Genomic DNA, 22819 nt, shown 5'->3' with positions numbered 1-22819 from the left:
AAGGACAACTTAAACACTACAAGGTGTAAAAACAAGTCAAAGATATTCACAATAAGCAGACGTCAGTGCAAGAAAATACCTTACCAACACTGCAAGACAGAAAGGACAACTTAAACACTACAAGGTGTAAAAACAAGTCAAAGATATTCACAATAAGCAGACCTCAGTGCAAGAAAATACCTTAACAACACTGCAAGACAGAAAGGACAACTTAAACACTACAAGGTGTAAAAACAAGTCAAAGATATTCACAATAAGCAGACCTCAGTGCAAGAAAATACCTTAACAACACTGTAATAAATAAAGGACAACTTAAACACTACAGGGTGTATAGACAAGCATATGATATTCACAATAAGCAGACCTCAGAGCAAGAAAATACCTTGCAAACACTGCAAGACAGAAAGGAAAACTTAAACATTACAGGGTGTAAAAACAAGCATATGATATTCACAATAAGCAGACCTCAGTGCAAGAAAATACCTTAACAACACTGCAAGACAGAAAGGAAAACTTAAACACTACAGGGTGCAAAAACAAGCATATGATATTCACAATAAGCAGACCTCAGTGCAAGAAAATACCTTACGAACACTGCAAGACAGAAAGGACAACTTAAACACTACAGGGTGTAAAAACAAGCATATGATATTCACAATAAGCAGACCTCAGTGCAACAAAATACCTTAACAACACTGTAATAAATAAAGGACAACTTAAACATTATAAGGTGTAAAAACAAGCACATGATATTCACAATAAGCAGACCAGAGTGCAAGAAAATACCTTACCAACACTGTAATAAATAAAGGACAACTTAAACACTACAGGCTGTAAAAACAAGCATATGATATTCACAATAAGCAGACGTCAGTGCAAGAAAATACCTTACCAACACTGCAAGAGAGAAAGGACAACTTAAACACTACAAGGTGTAAAAACAAGTCAAAGATATTCACAATAAGCAGACCTCAGTGCAAGAAAATACCTTACCAACACTGCAAGACAGAAAGGACAACTTAAACACTACAAGGTGTAAAAACAAGTCAAAGATATTCACAATAAGCAGACCTCAGTGCAAGAAAATACCTTAACAACACTGCAAGACAGAAAGGACAACTTAAACACTACAAGGTGTAAAAACAAGTCAAAGATATTCACAATAAGCAGACCTCAGTGCAAGAAAATACCTTAACAACACTGTAATAAATAAAGGACAACTTAAACACTACAGGGTGTATAGACAAGCATATGATATTCACAATAAGCAGACCTCAGAGCAAGAAAATACCTTGCAAACACTGCAAGACAGAAAGGAAAACTTAAACATTACAGGGTGTAAAAACAAGCATATGATATTCACAATAAGCAGACCTCAGTGCAAGAAAATACCTTAACAACACTGCAAGACAGAAAGGAAAACTTAAACACTACAGGGTGCAAAAACAAGCATATGATATTCACAATAAGCAGACCTCAGTGCAAGAAAATACCTTACGAACACTGCAAGACAGAAAGGACAACTTAAACACTACAGGGTGTAAAAACAAGCATATGATATTCACAATAAGCAGACCTCAGTGCAAGAAAATACCTTAACAACACTGCAAGACAGAAAGGAAAACTTAAACACTACAGGGTGCAAAAACAAGTCAAAGATATTCACAATAAACAGACCTCAGTGTAAGAAAATACCTTACCAATACTGTAATAAATAAAGGACAACTTAAACACTACGGGGTGTAAAAACAAGCATATGATATTCACAATAAACAGACCTCAGTGCAAGAAAATACCTTACCAACAATGAAATAAATAAAGGACAACTTAAACATTACAGGGTGTAAAAACAAGCACATGATATTCACAATAAGCAGACCAGAGTGCAAGAAAATACCTTACCAACACTGTAATAAATAAAGGACAAGTTAAACACTACAGGCTGTAAAACCAAGCATATAATATTCACAATAAGCAGTCACAAGACCTCAAGGACCTACTAGGGGCATAGGGCTGTAAAAGTTCAATGATGTACGCTGGTGCTTGTTCTTGAAGAGCCTTAAATGTCAGAACCAGAATCTTAAAGTGGACTCTGAATTCAATGGGGAGCCAGTGTAGCTGTATAAGCAATGGTGTTACATGAGAGTATTTCGATGTTTTTGTCAGAAGCCTTGCTGCGGCATTTTGGACAATCTGCAGACGCTCCAAGGAGTTTTTGTTTAGACATGTAAACAGTGAATTACAGTAGTCCAATCGTGATGAAATGAATGCATGAATAACAATCTCCAGTTCAGTATGAGATACTATGGGGCTCAATTTAGAAATGTTTCTTAAATGATAGAAACAGGACCGAACCAGAGATTTGACGTGGACATCCAGGGTAAGAGCAGAATCAAAGGTTACCCCTAGGTTCCTGATAGACGATTTCACAAATGTTGAAAGAGGACCAAGAGCATTCATTATGTTAGGTACATGTCTGTCTGGAGCACATAGAAGGACTTCAGTCTTTTCTTCATTAAGTTGGAGGAAGTTGTCAGCCATCCAACCTTTGATGGTTTCTAAGCACACAATTAGAATCTGCAGCTTAGAAACATCTTCAGGTTTAAAAGATATATATAGCTGGATGTCGTCTGCGTAGCAGTGGTAGCAAATGTCCTCAAAGGGGCTCAAGATATGCTGGAGAGGAAGTAGATATATTAAAAACAATAAGGGCCCCAGCACAGAACCTTGTGGCACACCATAGGACAGGGACGTGGAAGATGACCTGTACTTAGAAACCGCCACAGAAAAGTATCGTTCATAGAGATACGAGGAGAACCACTCTAAGGCAGACCCAGATACACCAACCCAGTATTTCAGCCTTTCAAGCAAAATATAATGGTCAACGGTGTCAAAGGCTGACGTAAGGTCCAACATTAGGAGTACAGAACACTTTCCTGCATCGTTTTGCATCAGAATGTCATTGGAAACTCTAAGAAGGGCTGTTTCAGTAGAATGAGCTCTACGAAAGCCAGACTGAAATTTGTCAAAGATATTATGTTTGTCTAAAACTGCTGTAAGCTGCTTAGCCACAACCTTCTCTAATATCTTAGCAATTAACGGTATTTTTGAGATTGGTCTGTAATTGCTAGTGAGAGATGGGTCCAGCATAGGCTTTTTTAACAGGGGGTGTATAGCAGCAGTTTTAAAATAAGCAGGGACTTTACCAGATCCCAGTGAGGTGTTAATTATGGTGAGCACACAGGGACCAATAGAGTGGAAGACATTTTTCAAATAACGATGCAGGTAAAATGTCGAGTGAACAGGAGGATGCTTTTGTTGCATTGATTATTTTTTCCAGCTCTGATAGTGAGACGGGTAAAAAGCTTTCTAAAACTACAGGCCGAGCTGGCGTAGGAACTGACAATGCAGATGCTGATGGGGACAATTTTTTCCTTACATTACTAATTTTTTCTAGAAAAAAAAGAAAGAAGTGTTTCGCAGTCTTCATTAGAAGAAATAATGGCAGCAGGTGGAGCAGGAGTAATAATATCAGTAATAGTGTCAAATAATACCATAGGATAGGACAACTTAAACACTACAAGGTGTAAAAACAAGCATATGATATTCACAATAAGCAGACCAGAGTGCAAGAAAATACCTTACCAACACTGTAATAAATAAAGGACAACTTAAACATTAGAGGGTGTAAAAACAAGAATATGATATTCACAATAAGCAGACCTCAGTGCAACAAAATAACTTAACAACACTGTAATAAATAAAGGACAACTTAAACATTACAGGGTGTAAAAACAAGCATATGATATTCACAATAAGCAGACCCCAGTGCAAGAAAATACCTTACCAACACTGCAAGACAGAAAGGACAACTTAAACACTACAAGGTGTAAAAACAACTCAAAGATATTCACAATAAGCAGACCTCAGTGCAAGAAAATACCTTAACAACACTGCAAGACAGAAAGGACAACTTAAACACTACAAGGTGTAAAAACAAGCATATGATATTCACAATAAGCAGACCTCAGTGCAACAAAATACCTTAACAACACTGTAATAAATAAAGGACAACTTAAACATTACAGGGTGTAAAAACAAGCATATGATATTCACAATAAGCAGACCCCAGTGCAAAAAAATACGTTACCAACACTGCAAGACAGAAAGGACAACTTAAACACTACAGGGTGTAAAAACAAGAATATGATATTCACAATAAGCAGACCCCAGTGCAAGAAAAAACCTTACCAACACTGCAAGACAGAAAGGACAACTTAAACACTACAAGGTGTAAAAACAAGTCAAAGATATTCACAATAAGCAGACCTCAGTGCAAGAAAATACCTTAACAACACTGCAAGACAGAAAGGACAACTTAAACACTACAAGGTGTAAAAACAAGTCAAAGATATTCACAATAAGCAGACCTCAGTGCAAGAAAATACCTTAACAACACTGCAAGACAGAAAGGACAACTTAAACACTACAAGGTGTAAAAACAAGTCAAAGATATTCACAATAAGCAGACCTCAGTGCAAGAAAATACCTTGCAAACACTGCAAGACAGAAAGGAAAACTTAAACACTACAGTGTGCAAAAAAAAAGCATATGATATTCACAATAAGCAGACCTCAGTGCAAGAAAATACCTGACCAACACTGTAATAAATAAAGGACAACTTAAACATTATAAGGTGTAAAAACAAGCACATGATATTCACAATAAGCAGACCAGAGTGCAAGAAAATACCTTACCAACACTGTAATAAATAAAGGACAACTTAAACATTATAAGGTGTAAAAACAAGCACATGATATTCACAATAAGTAGACCAGAGTGCAAGAAAATACCTGACCAACACTGTAATAAATAAAGGACAACTTAAACATTATAAGGTGTAAAAACAAGCACATGATATTCACAATAAGCAGACCAGAGTGCAAGAAAATACCTTACCAACACTGTAATAAATAAAGGACAACTTAAACACTACAGGCTGTAAAAACAAGCATATGATATTCACAATAAGCAGACGTCAGTGCAAGAAAATACCTTACCAACACTGCAAGAGAGAAAGGACAACTTAAACACTACAAGGTGTAAAAACAAGTCAAAGATATTCACAATAACCAGACCTCAGTGAAAGAAAATACCTTAACAACACTGCAAGACAGAAAGGACAACTTAAACACTACAAGGTGTAAAAACAAGTCAAAGATATTCACAATAAGCAGACCTCAGTGCAAGAAAATACCTTAACAACACTGTAATAAATAAAGGACAACTTAAACACTACAGGGTGTATAGACAAGCATATGATATTCACAATAAGCAGACCTCAGAGCAAGAAAATACCTTGCAAACACTGCAAGACAGAAAGGAAAACTTAAACACTACAGTGTGCAAAAACAAGCATATGATATTCACAATAAGCAGACCTCAGTGAAAGAAAATACCTGACCAACACTGTAATAAATAAAGGACAACTTAAACACTACAGGGTGTAAAGACAAGCATATGATATTCACAATAAGCAGACCTCAGTGCAAGAAAATACCTTGCAAACACTGCAAGACAGAAAGGAAAACTTAAACACTACAGTGTGCAAAAACAAGCATATGATATTCACAATAAGCAGACCTCAGTGAAAGAAAATACCTGACCAACACTGTAATAAATAAAGGACAACTTAAACACTACAAGGTGTAAAAACAAGAATATGATATTCACAATAAGCAGACCTCAGTGAAAGAAAATACCTGACCAACACTGTAATAAATCAAGGACATCTTAAACATTATAGGGTGTTAAAACAAGCATATGATATTCACAATAAGCAGACCTCAGTGCAAGAAAATTCCTTACCAACAATGAAATAAATAAAGGACAACTTAAACATTATAAGGTGTAAAAAAAAGCACATGATATTCACAATAAGTAGACCAGAGTTCAAGAAAATACCTTACCAACACTGCAAGAGAGAAAGGACAACTTAAACATTACAAGGTGTAAAAACAAGTCAAAGATATTCACAATAAGCAGACCTCAGTGCAAGAAAATACCATGCCATCACTGCAAGACAGAAAGGAAAAGTTAAACACTACAGGGTGCAAAAACAAGCATATGATATTCACAATAAGCAGACCTCAATGCAAGAAAAAACCTTAACAACACTGCAAGACAGAAAGGAAAAGTTAAACACTACAGGGTGCAAAAACAAGCACATGATATTCACAATAAGCAGACCTCAGTGCAAGAAAATACCTTAACAACACTGCAAGAGAGAAAGGACAACTTAAACATTAAAAGGTGTAAAAACAAGTCAAAGATATTCACAATAAGCAGACCTCAGTGCAAGAAAATACCTTAACAACACTGCAAGACAGAAAGGAAAAGTTAAACACTACAGGGTGAAAAAACAAGCATATGATATTCACAATAAGCAGACCTCAGTGCAAGAAAATACCTTAACAACACTGCAAGACAGAAAGGAAAACTTAAACACTACAGTGTGCAAAAACAAGCATATGATATTCACAATAAGTAGACCTCAGTGCAAGAAAATTCCTTACAAACACTGTAATAAATAAAGGACAACTTAAACACTACAGGGTGTAAAAACAAGCATATGATATTCACAATAAGCAGACCTCAGTGCAAGAAAATACCTTAACAACACTGCAAGACAGAAAGGAAAAGTTAAACACTACAGGGTGCAAAAACAAGCATATGATATTCACAATAAGCAGACCTCAGTGCAAGAAAATTCCTTACCAACACTGTAATAAATAAAGGACAACTTAAACACTACAGGGTGTAAAAACAAGCATATGATATTCACAATAAGCAGACCTCAGTGCAAGAAAATACCTTGCAAACACTGCAAGACAGAAAGGAAAACTTAAACACTACAGTGTGCAAAAACAAGCAAATGATATTCACAATAAGCAGACCTCAGTGCAAGAAAATACCTTAACAACACTGCAAGACAGAAAGGAAAACTTAAACACTAAAGGGTGCAAAAACAAGGATATGATATTCACAATAAGCAGACCTCAGTGCAAGAAAATACCTTAACAACACTGCAAGAGAGAAAGGAAAAGTTAAACACTACAGGGTGTAAAAACAAGCATATGATATTCACAATAAGCAGACCTCAGTGCAAGAAAATACCTTACCAACAATGAAATAAATAAAGGACAACTTAAACACTACAGGGTGTAAAAACAAGCATATGATATTCACAATAAGCAGACCTCAGTGCAAGAAAATACCTTAACAACACTGCAAGAGAGAAAGGAAAATTTAAACACTACAGGGTGCAAAAACAAGCATATGCTATTCACAATAAGCATACCTCAGTGCAAGAAAATACCTTAACAACACTGCAAGAGAGAAAGGAAAATTTAAACACTACAGGGTGTAAAAACAAGCATATGATATTCACAATAAGCAGACCTCAGTGCAAGAAAATACCTTAACAACACTGCAAGACAGAAAGGAAAAGTTAAACACTACAGGGTGTAAAGACAAGCATATGATATTCACAATAAGCAGACCTCAGTGCAAGAAAATACCTTAACAACACTGTAATAAATAAAGGACAACTTAAACACTACAGGGTGTAAAAACAAGCATATGATATTCTCAATAAGCAGACCTCAGTGCAAGAAAATACCTTAACAACACTGCAAGACAGAAAGGAAAACTTAAACACTACAGGCTGTAAAGACAAGCATATGATATTCACAATAAGCAGACCTCAGTGCAAGAAAATACCTTCACAACACTGCAAGAGAGAAAGGAAAAGTTAAACACTACAGGGTGCAAAAACAAGCATATGATATTCACAATAAGCAGACCTCAGTGCAAGAAAATACCTTAACAACACTGCAAGACAGAAAGGACAACTTAAACACTACAAGGTGTAAAAACAACTCAAAGATATTCACAATAAGCAGACCTCAGTGCAAGAAAATACCTTAACAACACTGCAAGACAGAAAGGACAACTTAAACACTACAAGGTGTAAAAACAAGCATATGATATTCACAATAAGCAGACCTCAGTGCAACAAAATACCTTAACAACACTGTAATAAATAAAGGACAACTTAAACATTACAGGGTGTAAAAACAAGCATATGATATTCACAATAAGCAGACCCCAGTGCAAAAAAATACGTTACCAACACTGCAAGACAGAAAGGACAACTTAAACACTACAGGGTGTAAAAACAAGAATATGATATTCACAATAAGCAGACCCCAGTGCAAGAAAAAACCTTACCAACACTGCAAGACAGAAAGGACAACTTAAACACTACAAGGTGTAAAAACAAGTCAAAGATATTCACAATAAGCAGACCTCAGTGCAAGAAAATACCTTAACAACACTGCAAGACAGAAAGGACAACTTAAACACTACAAGGTGTAAAAACAAGTCAAAGATATTCACAATAAGCAGACCTCAGTGCAAGAAAATACCTTAACAACACTGCAAGACAGAAAGGACAACTTAAACACTACAAGGTGTAAAAACAAGTCAAAGATATTCACAATAAGCAGACCTCAGTGCAAGAAAATACCTTGCAAACACTGCAAGACAGAAAGGAAAACTTAAACACTACAGTGTGCAAAAAAAAAGCATATGATATTCACAATAAGCAGACCTCAGTGCAAGAAAATACCTGACCAACACTGTAATAAATAAAGGACAACTTAAACATTATAAGGTGTAAAAACAAGCACATGATATTCACAATAAGCAGACCAGAGTGCAAGAAAATACCTTACCAACACTGTAATAAATAAAGGACAACTTAAACATTATAAGGTGTAAAAACAAGCACATGATATTCACAATAAGTAGACCAGAGTGCAAGAAAATACCTGACCAACACTGTAATAAATAAAGGACAACTTAAACATTATAAGGTGTAAAAACAAGCACATGATATTCACAATAAGCAGACCAGAGTGCAAGAAAATACCTTACCAACACTGTAATAAATAAAGGACAACTTAAACACTACAGGCTGTAAAAACAAGCATATGATATTCACAATAAGCAGACGTCAGTGCAAGAAAATACCTTACCAACACTGCAAGAGAGAAAGGACAACTTAAACACTACAAGGTGTAAAAACAAGTCAAAGATATTCACAATAACCAGACCTCAGTGAAAGAAAATACCTTAACAACACTGCAAGACAGAAAGGACAACTTAAACACTACAAGGTGTAAAAACAAGTCAAAGATATTCACAATAAGCAGACCTCAGTGCAAGAAAATACCTTAACAACACTGTAATAAATAAAGGACAACTTAAACACTACAGGGTGTATAGACAAGCATATGATATTCACAATAAGCAGACCTCAGAGCAAGAAAATACCTTGCAAACACTGCAAGACAGAAAGGAAAACTTAAACACTACAGTGTGCAAAAACAAGCATATGATATTCACAATAAGCAGACCTCAGTGAAAGAAAATACCTGACCAACACTGTAATAAATAAAGGACAACTTAAACACTACAGGGTGTAAAGACAAGCATATGATATTCACAATAAGCAGACCTCAGTGCAAGAAAATACCTTGCAAACACTGCAAGACAGAAAGGAAAACTTAAACACTACAGTGTGCAAAAACAAGCATATGATATTCACAATAAGCAGACCTCAGTGAAAGAAAATACCTGACCAACACTGTAATAAATAAAGGACAACTTAAACACTACAAGGTGTAAAAACAAGAATATGATATTCACAATAAGCAGACCTCAGTGAAAGAAAATACCTGACCAACACTGTAATAAATCAAGGACATCTTAAACATTATAGGGTGTTAAAACAAGCATATGATATTCACAATAAGCAGACCTCAGTGCAAGAAAATTCCTTACCAACAATGAAATAAATAAAGGACAACTTAAACATTATAAGGTGTAAAAACAAGCACATGATATTCACAATAAGTAGACCAGAGTTCAAGAAAATACCTTACCAACACTGCAAGAGAGAAAGGACAACTTAAACATTACAAGGTGTAAAAACAAGTCAAAGATATTCACAATAAGCAGACCTCAGTGCAAGAAAATACCATGCCATCACTGCAAGACAGAAAGGAAAAGTTAAACACTACAGGGTGCAAAAACAAGCATATGATATTCACAATAAGCAGACCTCAATGCAAGAAAAAACCTTAACAACACTGCAAGACAGAAAGGAAAAGTTAAACACTACAGGGTGCAAAAACAAGCACATGATATTCACAATAAGCAGACCTCAGTGCAAGAAAATACCTTAACAACACTGCAAGAGAGAAAGGACAACTTAAACATTAAAAGGTGTAAAAACAAGTCAAAGATATTCACAATAAGCAGACCTCAGTGCAAGAAAATACCTTAACAACACTGCAAGACAGAAAGGAAAAGTTAAACACTACAGGGTGAAAAAACAAGCATATGATATTCACAATAAGCAGACCTCAGTGCAAGAAAATACCTTAACAACACTGCAAGACAGAAAGGAAAACTTAAACACTACAGTGTGCAAAAACAAGCATATGATATTCACAATAAGTAGACCTCAGTGCAAGAAAATTCCTTACAAACACTGTAATAAATAAAGGACAACTTAAACACTACAGGGTGTAAAAACAAGCATATGATATTCACAATAAGCAGACCTCAGTGCAAGAAAATACCTTAACAACACTGCAAGACAGAAAGGAAAAGTTAAACACTACAGGGTGCAAAAACAAGCATATGATATTCACAATAAGCAGACCTCAGTGCAAGAAAATTCCTTACCAACACTGTAATAAATAAAGGACAACTTAAACACTACAGGGTGTAAAAACAAGCATATGATATTCACAATAAGCAGACCTCAGTGCAAGAAAATACCTTGCAAACACTGCAAGACAGAAAGGAAAACTTAAACACTACAGTGTGCAAAAACAAGCAAATGATATTCACAATAAGCAGACCTCAGTGCAAGAAAATACCTTAACAACACTGCAAGACAGAAAGGAAAACTTAAACACTAAAGGGTGCAAAAACAAGGATATGATATTCACAATAAGCAGACCTCAGTGCAAGAAAATACCTTACCAACACTGCAAGACAGAAAGGACAACTTAAACACTACAGGGTGTAAAGACAAGCATATGATATTCACAATAAGCAGACCTCAGTGCAAGAAAATACCTTAACAACACTGCAAGAGAGAAAGGAAAAGTTAAACACTACAGGGTGTAAAAACAAGCATATGATATTCACAATAAGCAGACCTCAGTGCAAGAAAATACCTTACCAACAATGAAATAAATAAAGGACAACTTAAACACTACAGGGTGTAAAAACAAGCATATGATATTCACAATAAGCAGACCTCAGTGCAAGAAAATACCTTAACAACACTGCAAGAGAGAAAGGAAAATTTAAACACTACAGGGTGCAAAAACAAGCATATGCTATTCACAATAAGCATACCTCAGTGCAAGAAAATACCTTAACAACACTGCAAGAGAGAAAGGAAAATTTAAACACTACAGGGTGTAAAAACAAGCATATGATATTCACAATAAGCAGACCTCAGTGCAAGAAAATACCTTAACAACACTGCAAGACAGAAAGGAAAAGTTAAACACTACAGGGTGTAAAGACAAGCATATGATATTCACAATAAGCAGACCTCAGTGCAAGAAAATACCTTAACAACACTGTAATAAATAAAGGACAACTTAAACACTACAGGGTGTAAAAACAAGCATATGATATTCTCAATAAGCAGACCTCAGTGCAAGAAAATACCTTAACAACACTGCAAGACAGAAAGGAAAACTTAAACACTACAGGCTGTAAAGACAAGCATATGATATTCACAATAAGCAGACCTCAGTGCAAGAAAATACCTTCACAACACTGCAAGAGAGAAAGGAAAAGTTAAACACTACAGGGTGCAAAAACAAGCATATGATATTCACAATAAGCAGACCTCAGTGCAAGAAAATACCTTAACAACACTGCAAGAGAGAAAGGACAACTTAAACACTACAAGGTATAAAAACAAGTCAAAGATATTCAGAAAAAGCAGACTTCAGTGCAAGAAAATATCTTGCCAACACTGCAAGACAGAAAGGAAAACTTAAACACTACAGGGTGTAAAGACAAGCATATGATATTCACAATAAGCAGATCCTCAGTGTAAGAAAATACCTTGCCAACACTGCAAGACAGAAAGGAAAACTTAAACACTACAGGGTGTAAAGACAAGCATATGATATTCACAATAAGCAGATCCTCAGTGCAAGAAAATTCCTTACCAACACTGTAATAAATAAAGGACAACTTAAACACTACAGGGTGTAAAAATAAGCATATGATATTCACAATAAGCAGACCTCAGTGCAACAAAATACCTTGCCAACACTGCAAGACAGAAAGGAAAACTTAAACACTACAGGGGGTAAAGACAAGCATATGATATTCACAATAAGCAGATCTCAGTGCAAGAAAATACCTTAACAACACTGCAAGACAGAAAGGAAAAGGTAAACACTACAGTGTGCAAAAACAAGCATATGATATTCACAATAAGCAGACCTCAGTGCAAGAAAATACCTTAACAACACTGCAAGACAGAAAGGAAAAGTTAAACACTACAGGGTGCAAAAACAAGCATATGATATTCACAATAAGCAGACCTCAGTGCAAGAAAATACCTTAACAACACTGCAAGACAGAAAGGACAACTTAAACATTATAAGGTGTAAAAACAAGTCAAAGACATTCACAATAAGCAGACCTCAGTGCAAGAAAATTCCTTACCAACACTGTAATAAATAAAGGACAACTTAAACACTACAGGGTGTAAAAACAAGCATATGATATTCACAATAAGCAGACCTCAGTGCAAGAAAATACCTTAACAACACTGCAAGAGAGAAAGGAAAATTTAAACACTACAGGGTGCAAAAACAAGCATATGATATTCACAATAAGCATACCTCAGTGCAAAAAAAAAACCTTGCCAAAACTGCAAGACAGAAAGGAAAAGTTAAACACTACAGGGTGCAAAAACAAGCATATGATATTCACAATAAGCAGACCTCAGTGCAAGAAAATACCTTAACAACACTGCAAGACAGAAAGGAAAAGTTAAACACTACAGGGTGCAAAAACAAGCATATGATATTCACAATAAGCAGACCTCAGTGCAAGAAAATTCCTTACCAACACTGTAATAAATAAAGGACAACTTAAACACTACAGGGTGTAAAAACAAGCATATGATATTCACAATAAGCAGACCTCAGTGCAAGAAAATACCTTGCAAACACTGCAAGACAGAAAGGAAAACTTAAACACTACAGTGTGCAAAAACAAGCAAATGATATTCACAATAAGCAGACCTCAGTGCAAGAAAATACCTTAACAACACTGCAAGACAGAAAGGAAAACTTAAACACTAAAGGGTGCAAAAACAAGGATATGATATTCACAATAAGCAGACCTCAGTGCAAGAAAATACCTTAACAACACTGCAAGACAGAAAGGACAACTTAAACATTACAAGGTGTAAAAACAAGTCAAAGATATTCAGAATAAGCAGACCTCAGTGCAAGAAAATACCTTAACAACACTGCAAGACAGAAAGGAAAAGTTAAACACTACAGTGTGCAAAAACAAGCATATGATATTCACAATAAGCAGACCTCAGTGCAAGAAAATACCTTAACAACACTGCAAGAGAGAAAGGAAAAGTTAAACACTACAGGGTGTAAAAACAAGCATATGATATTAACAATAAGCAGACCTCAGTGCAAGAAAATACCTTAACAACACTGCAAGACAGAAAGGAAAACTTAAACACTACAGGGTGTAAAGACAAGCATATGATATTCACAATAAGCAGACCTCAGTGCAAGAAAATACCTTAACAACACTGCAAGAGAGAAAGGAAAAGTTAAACACTACAGGGTGTAAAAACAAGCATATGATATTCACAATAAGCAGACCTCAGTGCAAGAAAATACCTTACCAACAATGAAATAAATAAAGGACAACTTAAACAGTATAAGGTGTAAAAACAAGCACATGATATTCACAATAACCAGACCAGAGTGCAAGAAAATACCTTACCAACACTGTAATAAATAAAGGACAACTTAAACACTACAGGGTGTAAAAACAAGCATATGATATTCACAATAAGCAGACCTCAGTGAAAGAAAATACCTTAACAACACTGCAAGAGAGAAAGGAAAATTTAAACACTACAGGGTGCAAAAACAAGCATATGCTATTCACAATAAGCATACCTCAGTGCAAGAAAATACCTTAACAACACTGCAAGAGAGAAAGGAAAATTTAAACACTACAGGGTGTAAAAACAAGCATATGATATTAACAATAAGCAGACCTCAGTGCAAGAAAATACCTTAACAACACTGCAAGACAGAAAGGAAAAGTTAAACACTACAGGGTGTAAAGACAAGCATATGATATTCACAATAAGCAGACCTCAGTGCAAGAAAATACCTTAACAACACTGTAATAAATAAAGGACAACTTAAACACTACAGGGTGTAAAAACAAGCATATCATATTCTCAATAAGCAGACCTAAGTGCAAGAAAATACCTTAACAACACTGCAAGACAGAAAGGAAAACTTAAACACTACAGGGTGTAAAGACAAGCATATGATATTCACAATAAGCAGACCTCAGTGCAAGAAAATACCTTAACAACACTGCAAGAGAGAAAGGACAACTTAAACACTACAAGGTATAAAAACAAGTCAAAGATATTCAGAAAAAGCAGACTTCAGTGCAAGAAAATACCTTGCCAACACTGCAAGACAGAAAGGAAAACTTAAACACTACAGGGTGTAAAGACAAGCATATGATATTCACAATAAGCAGATCCTCAGTGTAAGAAAATACCTTGCCAACACTGCAAGACAGAAAGGAAAACTTAAACACTACAGGGTGTAAAGACAAGCATATGATATTCACAATAAGCAGATCCTCAGTGCAAGAAAATTCCTTACCAACACTGTAATAAATAAAGGACAACTTAAACACTACAGGGTGTAAAAATAAGCATATGATATTCACAATAAGCAGACCTCAGTGCAACAAAATACCTTGCCAACACTGCAAGACAGAAAGGAAAACTTAAACACTACAGGGGGTAAAGACAAGCATATGATATTCACAATAAGCAGATCTCAGTGCAAGAAAATACCTTAACAACACTGCAAGACAGAAAGGAAAAGGTAAACACTACAGTGTGCAAAAACAAGCATATGATATTCACAATAAGCAGACCTCAGTGCAAGAAAATACCTTAACAACACTGCAAGACAGAAAAGAAAAGTTAAACACTACAGGGTGCAAAAACAAGCATATGATATTCACAATAAGCAGACCTCAGTGCAAGAAAATACCTTAACAACACTGCAAGAGAGAAAGGAAAAGTTAAACATTATAAGGTGTAAAAACAAGTCAAAGACATTCACAATAAGCAGACCTCAGTGCAAGAAAATTCCTTACCAACACTGTAATAAATAAAGGACAACTTAAACACTACAGGGTGTAAAAACAAGCATATGATATTCACAATAAGCAGACCTCAGTGCAAGAAAATACCTTAACAACACTGCAAGAGAGAAAGGAAAATTTAAACACTACAGGGTGCAAAAACAAGCATATGATATTCACAATAAGCATACCTCAGTGCAAAAAAAAAAAAACCTTGCCAAAACTGCAAGACAGAAAGGAAAAGTTAAACACTACAGGGTGCAAAAACAAGCATATGATATTCACAATAAGCAGACCTCAGTGCAAGAAAATACCTTAACAACACTGCAAGACAGAAAGGAAAACTTAAACACTACAGGGTGTAAAAACAAGCATATGATATTCACAATAAGCAGACCTCAGTGCAAGAAAATACCTTAACAACACTGCAAGACAGAAAGGAAAACTTAAACACTACAGTGTGCAAAAACAAGCATATGATATTCACAATAAGCAGACCTCAGTGCAAGAAAATTCCTTACCAACACTGTAATAAATAAAGGACAACTTAAACACTACAGGGTGTAAAAACAAGCATATGATATTCACAATAAGCAGACCTCAGTGCAAGAAAATACCTTAACAACACTGCAAGACAGAAAGGAAAAGTTAAACACTACAGGGTGCAAAAACAAGCATATGATATTCACAATAAGCAGACCTCAGTGCAAGAAAATACCTTAACAACACTGCAAGACAGAAAGGACAACTTAAACATTACAAGGTGTAAAAACAAGTCAAAGATATTCAGAATAAGCAGACCTCAGTGCAAGAAAGTACCTTAACAACACTGCAAGACAGAAAGGAAAAGTTAAACACTACAGTGTGCAAAAACAAGCATATGATATTCACAATAAGCAGACCTCAGTGCAAGAAAATACCTTAACAACACTGCAAGACAGAAAGGAAAAGTTAAACACTACAGTGTGCAAAAACAAGCATATGATATTCACAATAAGCAGACCTCAGTGCAAGAAAATACCTTAACAACACTGCAAGACAGAAAGGAAAACTTAAACACTACAGGGTGTAAAGACAAGCATATGATATTCACAATAAGCAGACCTCAGTGCAAGAAAATACCTTAACAACACTGCAAGAGAGAAAGGAAAAGTTAAACACTACAGGGTGTAATAACAAGCATATGATATTCACAATAAGCAGACCTCAGTGCAAGAAAATACCTTACCAACAATGAAATAAATAAAGGACAACTTAAACAGTATAAGGTGTAAAAACAAGCATATGATATTCACAATAAGCAGACCTCAGTGCAAGAAAATACCTTAACAACACTGCAAGACAGAAAGGACAACTTAAACATTACAAGGTGTAAAAACAAGTCAAAGATATTTAGAATAAGCAGACCTCAGTGCAAGAAAATACCTTAACAACACTGCAAGACAGAAAGGAAAAGTTAAAAACTACAGGGTGTAAAGACAAGCATATGATATTCACAATAAGCAGACCTCAGTGCAAGAAAATACCTTAACAACACTGCAAGAAAGAAAGGAAAAGTTAAAGACTACAGGGTGTAAAGACAAGCATATGATATTCACAATAAGCAGACCTCAGTGCAAGAAAATTCCTTACCAACACTGTAATAAATAAAGGACAACTTAAACACTACAGGGTGTAAAAACAAGCATATGATATTCACAATAAGCAGACCTCAGTGCAAGAAAATACCTTGCAAACACTGCAAGACAGAAAGGAAAACTTAAACACTAAAGGGTGCAAAAACAAGCATATGATATTCACAATAAGCAGACCTCAGTGCAAGAAAATACCTTAACAACACTGCAAGACAGAAAGGACAACTTAAACATTACAAGGTGTAAAAACAAGTCAAAGATATTCAGAATAAGCAGACCTCAGTGCAAGAAAATACCTTAACAACACTGCAAGACAGAAAGGAAAAGTTAAACACTACAGTGTGAAAAAACAAGCACATGATATTCACAATAAGCAGACCTCAGTGCAAGAAAATACCTTAACAACACTGCAAGAGAGAAAGGAAAAGTTAAACACTACAGGGTGTAAAAACAAGCATATGATATTCACAATAAGCAGACCTCAGTGCAAGAAAATACCTTACCAACAATGAAATAAATAAAGGACAACTTAAACAGTATAAGGTGTAAAAACAAGCACATGATATTCACAATAAGCAGACCAGAGTGCAAGAAAATACCTTACCAACACTGTAATAAATAAAGGACAACTTAAACACTACAGGGTGTAAAAACAAGCATATGATATTCACAATAAGCAGACCTCAGTGCAAGAAAATACCTTAACAACAATGAAATAAATAAAGGACAACTTAAACAGTATAAGGTGTAAAAACAAGCATATGATATTCACAATAAGCAGACCTCAGTGCAAGAAAATACCTTAACAACACTGCAAGAGAGAAAGGAAAAGTTAAACATTATAAGGTGTAAAAACAAGTCAAAGACATTCACAATAAGCAGACCTCAGTGCAAGAAAATTCCTTACCAACACTGTAATAAATAAAGGACAACTTAAACACTACAGGGTGTAAAAACAAGCATATGATATTCACAATAAGCAGACCTCAGTGCAAGAAAATACCTTAACAACACTGCAAGAGAGAAAGGAAAATTTAAACACTACAGGGTGCAAAAACAAGCATATGATATTCACAATAAGCATACCTCAGTGCAAAAAAAAAAAAACCTTGCCAAAACTGCAAGACAGAAAGGAAAAGTTAAACACTACAGGGTGCAAAAACAAGCATATGATATTCACAATAAGCAGACCTCAGTGCAAGAAAATACCTTAACAACACTGCAAGACAGAAAGGAAAACTTAAACACTACAGGGTGTAAAAACAAGCATATGATATTCACAATAAGCAGACCTCAGTGCAAGAAAATACCTTAACAACACTGCAAGACAGAAAGGAAAACTTAAACACTACAGTGTGCAAAAACAAGCATATGATATTCACAATAAGCAGACCTCAGTGCAAGAAAATTCCTTACCAACACTGTAATAAATAAAGGACAACTTAAACACTACAGGGTGTAAAAACAAGCATATGATATTCACAATAAGCAGACCTCAGTGCAAGAAAATACCTTAACAACACTGCAAGACAGAAAGGAAAAGTTAAACACTACAGTGTGCAAAAACAAGCATATGATATTCACAATAAGCAGACCTCAGTGCAAGAAAATACCTTAACAACACTGCAAGACAGAAAGGAAAACTTAAACACTACAGGGTGTAAAGACAAGCATATGATATTCACAATAAGCAGACCTCAGTGCAAGAAAATACCTTAACAACACTGCAAGAGAGAAAGGAAAAGTTAAACACTACAGGGTGTAATAACAAGCATATGATATTCACAATAAGCAGACCTCAGTGCAAGAAAATACCTTACCAACAATGAAATAAATAAAGGACAACTTAAACAGTATAAGGTGTAAAAACAAGCATATGATATTCACAATAAGCAGACCTCAGTGCAAGAAAATACCTTAACAACACTGCAAGACAGAAAGGACAACTTAAACATTACAAGGTGTAAAAACAAGTCAAAGATATTTAGAATAAGCAGACCTCAGTGCAAGAAAATACCTTAACAACACTGCAAGACAGAAAGGAAAAGTTAAAAACTACAGGGTGTAAAGACAAGCATATGATATTCACAATAAGCAGACCTCAGTGCAAGAAAATACCTTAACAACACTGCAAGAAAGAAAGGAAAAGTTAAAGACTACAGGGTGTAAAGACAAGCATATGATATTCACAATAAGCAGACCTCAGTGCAAGAAAATTCCTTACCAACACTGTAATAAATAAAGGACAACTTAAACACTACAGGGTGTAAAAACAAGCATATGATATTCACAATAAGCAGACCTCAGTGCAAGAAAATACCTTGCAAACACTGCAAGACAGAAAGGAAAACTTAAACACTAAAGGGTGCAAAAACAAGCATATGATATTCACAATAAGCAGACCTCAGTGCAAGAAAATACCTTAACAACACTGCAAGACAGAAAGGACAACTTAAACATTACAAGGTGTAAAAACAAGTCAAAGATATTCAGAATAAGCAGACCTCAGTGCAAGAAAATACCTTAACAACACTGCAAGACAGAAAGGAAAAGTTAAACACTACAGTGTGAAAAAACAAGCACATGATATTCACAATAAGCAGACCTCAGTGCAAGAAAATACCTTAACAACACTGCAAGAGAGAAAGGAAAAGTTAAACACTACAGGGTGTAAAAACAAGCATATGATATTCACAATAAGCAGACCTCAGTGCAAGAAAATACCTTACCAACAATGAAATAAATAAAGGACAACTTAAACAGTATAAGGTGTAAAAACAAGCACATGATATTCACAATAAGCAGACCAGAGTGCAAGAAAATACCTTACCAACACTGTAATAAATAAAGGACAACTTAAACACTACAGGGTGTAAAAACAAGCATATGATATTCACAATAAGCAGACCTCAGTGCAAGAAAATACCTTAACAACAATGAAATAAATAAAGGACAACTTAAACAGTATAAGGTGTAAAAACAAGCATATGATATTCACAATAAGCAGACCTCAGTGCAAGAAAATACCTTAACAACACTGCAAGACAGAAAGGACAACTTAAACATTACAAGGTGTAAAAACAAGTCAAAGATATTTAGAATAAGCAGACCCTCAGTGCAAGAAAATACCTTAACAACACTGCAAGACAGAAAGGAAAAGTTAAACACTACAGGGTGTAAAGACAAGCATATGATATTCACAATAAGCAGACCTCAGTGCAAGAAAATACCTTAACAACACTGCAAGACAGAAAGGAAAAGTTAAACACTACAGGGTGTAAAGACAAGCATATGATATTCACAATAAGCAGACCTCAGTGCAAGAAAATTCCTTACCAACACTGTAATAAATAAAGGACAACTTAAACACTACAGGGTGTAAAAACAAGCATATGATATTCACAATAAGCAGACCTCAGTGCAAGAAAATACCTTAACAACACTGCAAGACAGAAAGGAAAAGTTAAACACTAAAGGGTGCAAAAACAAGGATATGATATTCACAATAAGCAGACCTCAGTGCAAGAAAATACCTTAACAACACTGCAAGACAGAAAGGACAACTTAAACATTACAAGGTGTAAAAACAAGTCAAAGATATTTAGAATAAGCAGACCTCAGTGCAAGAAAATACCTTAACAACACTGCAAGACAGAAAGGAAAAGTTAAACACTACAGTGTGCAAAAACAAGCATATGATATTCACAATAAGCAGACCTCAGTGCAAGAAAATTCCTTAACAACACTGCAAGACAGAAAGGAAAACTTAAACACTAAAGGGTGCAAAAACAAGGATATGATATTCACAATAAGCAGACCTCAGTGCAAGAAAATACCTTAACAACACTGCAAGACAGAAAGGACAACTTAAACATTACAAGGTGTAAAAACAAGTCAAAGATATTCAGAATAAGCAGACCTCAGTGCAAGAAAGTACCTTAACAACACTGCAAGACAGAAAGGAAAAGTTAAACACTACAGTGTGCAAAAACAAGCATATGATATTCACAATAAGCAGACCTCAGTGCAAGAAAATACCTTAACAACACTGCAAGACAGAAAGGAAAAGTTAAACACTACAGTGTGCAAAAACAAGCATATGATATTCACAATAAGCAGACCTCAGTGCAAGAAAATACCTTAACAACACTGCAAGACAGAAAGGAAAAGTTAAAGACTACAGGGTGTAAAGACAAGCATATGATATTCACAATAAGCAGACCTCAGTGCAAGAAAATACCTTAACAACACTGCAAGAGAGAAAGGAAAAGTTAAACACTACAGGGTGTAATAACAAGCATATGATATTCACAATAAGCAGACCTCAGTGCAAGAAAATACCTTACCAACAATGAAATAAATAAAGGACAACTTAAACAGTATAAGGTGTAAAAACAAGCATATGATATTCACAATAAGCAGACCTCAGTGCAAGAAAATACCTTAACAACACTGCAAGACAGAAAGGACAACTTAAACATTACAAGGTGTAAAAACAAGTCAAAGATATTTAGAATAAGCAGACCTCAGTGCAAGAAAATACCTTAACAACACTGCAAGACAGAAAGGAAAAGTTAAAAACTACAGGGTGTAAAGACAAGCATATGATATTCACAATAAGCAGACCTCAGTGCAAGAAAATACCTTAACAACACTGCAAGACAGAAAGGAAAAGTTAAAGACTACAGGGTGTAAAGACAAGCATATGATATTCACAATAAGCAGACCTCAGTGCAAGAAAATTCCTTACCAACACTGTAATAAATAAAGGACAACTTAAACACTACAGGGTGTAAAAACAAGCATATGATATTCACAATAAGCAGACCTCAGTGCAAGAAAATACCTTGCAAACACTGCAAGACAGAAAGGAAAACTTAAACACTAAAGGGTGCAAAAACAAGGATATGATATTCACAATAAGCAGACCTCAGTGCAAGAAAATACCTTAACAACACTGCAAGACAGAAAGGACAACTTAAACATTACAAGGTGTAAAAACAAGTCAAAGATATTCAGAATAAGCAGACCTCAGTGCAAGAAAATACCTTAACAACACTGCAAGAGAGAAAGGAAAAGTTAAACACTACAGGGTGTAAAAACAAGCATATGATATTCACAATAAGCAGACCTCAGTGCAAGAAAATACCTTACCAACACTGTAGTAAATAAAGGACAACTTAAACACTAAAGCATGTAAAAACAAGCATATGATATTCACAATAAGCAGACCTCAGTGAAAGAAAATACCTTACCAACACTGTAATAAATAAAGGACAACTTAAACACTAAAGCGTGTAAAAACAAGCATATGATATTCACAATAAGCAGACCTCAGTGAAAGAAAATACCTTACCAACACTGTAGTAAATAAAGGACAACTTAAACATTACAGGGTGCAAAAACAAGCATATGACATTCACAATAAGCAGACCTCAGTGCAAGAAAATACCTTACCAACATTGTAAGACAGAAAGGAAAACGTAAACACTACAGGGTGTAAAAAACAAGTCAAAGTTATTCACAATAAACAGACCTCAGTGCAAGAAAATACCTTACCAACAATGTAATAAAGAAAGGACTACTTAAACATTACAGGGTGTAAAAAACAAGTTAAAGTTATTCAC

This window comes from Perissodus microlepis, chromosome 15, assembly GCF_051167445.1.
Source record: "Perissodus microlepis isolate ML-2025 ecotype Zambia chromosome 15, ASM5116744v1, whole genome shotgun sequence".
NCBI lineage: Eukaryota > Metazoa > Chordata > Actinopteri > Cichliformes > Cichlidae > Perissodus > Perissodus microlepis.
This window is presented reverse-complemented; position numbering follows the sequence as displayed.